Raw genomic sequence first — 4,823 nt, forward strand, 5'->3', positions numbered from 1 at the left:
GTTCGTAATGATACGTTTCAAAAATTCGCCATCACAGAGCAAGACACAGCTGCATTTTTGATCATTCAATTAATTTATTAAACACCCACTAAGGTTTCTGATAGATTTTCATGTGCATAAGTTTACTTTCATTTTCTAATTAAGATGTTTCCGAATTACATGAAATTATGCTAATACTTCAGGAGAAATTAAAGAAGTTATCAATAACACAAATAAGCAAACTATCTCAGTGAAGAACAACAAGAAATTTTTGTCACATTACCAGCATTTCATAATTTTTGATACTTAGAGGCAGTTATTTTTATAAGAGATGGTACTGGATAGGTAAATCTTCAGGGAATGGTCTTATAAACTAGAGGTGGCATGTTCTTAAGTCTCTAGAAATCAACCCATGCCTTTTTTAGAGGATTTGCTGGGCACACAAACAATATATTACCTTTATAAAAGCCAACATTCAATAACAAAATATATCACAATGTATAATCTGCATGATAAATATTTTCTGCATACCAAGGGATAACTGTAACAAAAATCCTTCACTGATAATGTTCCTAAGGAATTTCTATAATAAAAGTTATAAAACAAACAAGTTCTCTGGTCCCACCTAAGGCTAATACAGTAATACCACTTAGACATCTAGAAAATAAACTACAGTTCCTGCAAATTATAATTTCCATAAAAGATTTTTATTCATAAGTGTGATTTCAATTATAAGAACACAGACCTGGTTTTATAATGGAATTCAATAGGAAAAAGGATTAATTTTAAGCTGGCTCTGCTGAACACATCTACTGTGCTGTATAAAGTTTCCATAGTTGGAAGACTAGCCTTTCAAAATGTGCTGGATATAGCTTTTCTGGTCTGACAGAAAAAAAAAAGGAATGTCTTACTGCTCTTGGGCATGCAAAGCTCAGGGTTAGAAAGTTTTGATCATTAGGCTGTCAAAATTTCAACCAGAAACTGGGGATATCTTCTAAACTAGCACTGTCCAGAAATTTCTGTGATGGTGGAAATGCTCTTTCTATATCTGCACTGTCTGGCATGGTAGCCGCTAACCACATGCGGCTACTGGACACTTGAAATGTAGCTAGTGCAACTTAAGAAATGCATTTTCATTTTATTTATTTAATTTAAATAGCCATATGTGGCTGTACTGACAGCACAGTTTCAGGTCATTGTTAGAACTTCCTACTGCCTGTGATGGATTTCGTATACAAAAACAGCATAATTTTGCCAGTGTTTAAATATTAAAATTTCTTAAAATTTAAAAGGGGAAATTCAATGTTAAAAAGTTGGAGTTTTATTAGGCACAATCACCAGCAGTAATTATTATTAATTTAAAGTTTAAAATAATTAACAGGTAATGAATCCTATCTCAATATTTTAGTTTGTATGCTGGGATTAATAAAAATTCTAGATATTTTGCTTATGTTTAAAAAAATAAAATTTCTTAGAGTATGTGTGAAGTTTGAAAGTTAAAACATTTCCATCATAAAAGTGACATAAGAATTTTCATCTATTTTTGTGAAAGCACATAAAGCATTTGTGAGTACTTCTTGATCTTTTATCCAGCTTTGATTTAAAAGAAAAATCCCAGAAAATCGGCTATCTTGATACACAGATATTAATAATTATACTACTAATTAGATGTTGCCTGAGGTGAAAATCTAGGTTGAGAAAGCTTAGTTAAGGCACTGGTACAGTTCTACTTTTGTTGCTCACGGGCAAGGGCAGATGCCATAAATGACACAAGAAGCAGGAAACTTACAGACTCAGGGGCAGCAAAATGCTTGTGGTCTCCCAGACTCCTCCTAATCTGTGGGCCAGGCATACTGGGGCCACGCATGGCTGGATGCATCCTGGGTGCTCTAGGAGAGGCACCCCAATTCTCTGACACTCTGCAGATTCTTAGAAGAGTTGGGAGGAGACAAATAATGTCAGAAGACTCTGGGATTATCGTCACACTGGCATAAAAAGCCTACTGTTCTTGAATGCCACCTGCCCAGGGAAACTGAATCCCAGCGCCGGTATCAGCTGGAATCCTTGAAGGGCTCCCGGCCGAGCCCGGTCACCTGAGGGAGAGCCACAGGCTCATCCAGTGAACCAACCGGTGTGTATCTCTGTAACTTGGAAGCAGTTGTGCTTCATAGATTGTGACAAAATATTAAAGGAAGGTTTATCAAATTACAGCACAGTCTGTACATTGAAAAATATATTTTAAAAGATTTATTTGGACCTAAGAAATACTAACATAGTGACAGAATTTGTCAGTCAAAAATAACCTAAAATAAAATTAAAACAAGTGTATATATATGCACATAATTCTGGGGATGGGTCTGATAAAGACTACAATAACTTTGTGTTTTTAGAAGCCTTAAGTCACTGTGTAATTTTTGGTAATAATCAGATCTTAGAAAGAAAAGTGGGTGTAGAAGAAGAGTACAAATCATAGGACATAAAAGATTCAAATTATTTTCTAGGTGGCCTTCCAATGAGAGCAATTTCATCTTTTAAAAATTGTGGAATTAGATTATGAAATGGATGAAACCAAACCCCTATAAAAGTCATTTCTTTTCTTAAAACTCTCTCATGGTGTCTCATTGCACACAGATTAAAGTCCGAGCTCCCAAACACGGAACTTAAGACCTCCTTCTCTTGCTCCTGAGAACCTAGATGGTAGTCGATGCTTACCACTCCCTGCCTCACATAATGCTTGTCATTCTTGACACACACACCCCAGCTTTCTCTGTGCGGTCCTTGTTCACAGCACCCGCTCTGTCAGGAGCTGCCGTAACTCCCACTCTCATCCTCAATCAAAATGCACTTGAGGTGTTACTTTCTCTAGGTAGCCTCTTCTAACTTCCCCAGACTAGGTTAAGTACCCCTCTGGGTTTTTATAAACTCATGTTCAGGTCAATTACTGCACTTATTACATAATGATATGTTCTGCTGTTTCTCCTACCAATTAAACTAAGAACCTCTTCAGGTAAGCAAATGAATATTATTAACCTCTGTATTCCTAGCACTTAGCAGAGTGTTTGCCATGCTAGGCATTCAATAAATGTCTGTTGAAGAAAGGACTCAGTGGCATTTTTATCAACAAGCTTAATAACTCTTCAACCTAGTTTAATTGAAGGTGACGTAGGGTTATATAATTTTAGAAAGTGAGTAGTAAAAACAGACACATAAAGTTGTTTAACTCCCCACTTATTGATGTTGTGGCCTCAAAGAACCAAAGATGTAAGTGGGTATGTATTAACTGGGAAGAATTGCGAGATTTTAGCCAACAGATGATATGGAGAAAAGAAACAGGAAATTGTGTGTGCAGTAGGTCCATCGGCCCAAAAGCAATAGCCTGAAAGTGCTCAGGTAATCTGGTTACAGATAAAAATCTAACCGTAAATTCTGTCTGTGTCTAGTGAAAATGACATACATTGGGTGGTAAAGATGTAAATCAAATACCAATTATCTGCTTAAAGAAGCTGAATGTGCATAACGTCTATATTAATAAATTCAACCTTCACCGTTACAGAATGCCAGCTGCTAATCTGTAATAATTTCTAAAATGAATACTATTACTTGAATTTTACTAAAATATTGATAATCATTATTATTAAGGACTGGAAGGGGTCTCAGAGATAATTTGGTACAATATTTTACAGATGAAAGACACCAAAGCCATTAAAAGCTAAATGACACTGTTGAAGGTCACATAGGTAGGTAGAAAGACCAAGACTTTGGGGATTTTTACCATTATTATTATTATTTTTAAAAATTTTTTGTTTATTGCAGTAACATTGGTTTATAACATTGTATAAATTTCAGGTGTACATCATTATACTTCTATTTCTGCATAGATTACATCATGTTCACCACCAAAATACTAATTACAACCCATCACCACACACATGTGCCGAATTATCCCTTTCGCCCTCCTCCCTCCCCCCTTCCCTTCTGCTAACCACCAATCCAATCTGTCTCTATGTGTTTGTTTATTGTTGATATTATCTACTACTTAATGAAGGAAATCATACAGTATTTGACCTTCTCCCTCTGACTTATTTCACTTTGCATAATACCCTCAATGTCCATCCATGTGGTCACAAATGGCTGGATTTCATCGTTTCTTATGGCTGAGTAGTATTCCATTGTGTATATATACCACATCTTCTTTATCCATTCGTCCCTTGATGGGCACTTAGGTTGCTTCCAAGTCTTGGCTGTTGTGAATAACGCTGCAATGAACACAGGGGGGCATGTATCTTTATGCATTGGTGTTTGCAAGTTCTTTGGATAAATACCCAGCAGTGGAATAGCTGGATCGTATGGTAGTTCTATCCTTGATTTTTTGAGGAATCTCCATACTGTTTTCCATAATGGCTGCACCAGTTTGCACTCCCACCAGCAGTGTATGAGAGTTCCCTTCTCTCCACATCCTCTCCAACACATGTTGTTTCCTGTCTTGTTAATTATAGCCATTCTGACGGGCGTGAGGTGATATCTCATTGTAGTTTTGATTTGCATTTCCCTGGTAGTTAATGATTTTGAACATCTTTTCATGTGTCTGTTGGCCATCTGTATATCTTCTTTGGAGAAATGTCTGTTCAGGTCTTTTGCCCATTTTTTAATTGGGTTGGTAGTTTTTTTCTTGTTGAGATGCATGAGTTCTTTATATATTTTGGAGATTAAGCCCTTATCAGATGTATGGTTCGCAAATATCTTCTCCCAATTGTTAGGTTGTCTTTTCGTTTTGTTGATGGTTTCCTTTGCTGTGCAGAAGCTTTTTAGTTTGATGTAGCCCCATTTATTTATTTTTTCTATTG

This window comes from Ceratotherium simum, chromosome 18, assembly GCF_057802395.1.
Source record: "Ceratotherium simum simum isolate JZ-2026a chromosome 18, ASM5780239v1, whole genome shotgun sequence".
Lineage (NCBI taxonomy): Eukaryota > Metazoa > Chordata > Mammalia > Perissodactyla > Rhinocerotidae > Ceratotherium > Ceratotherium simum.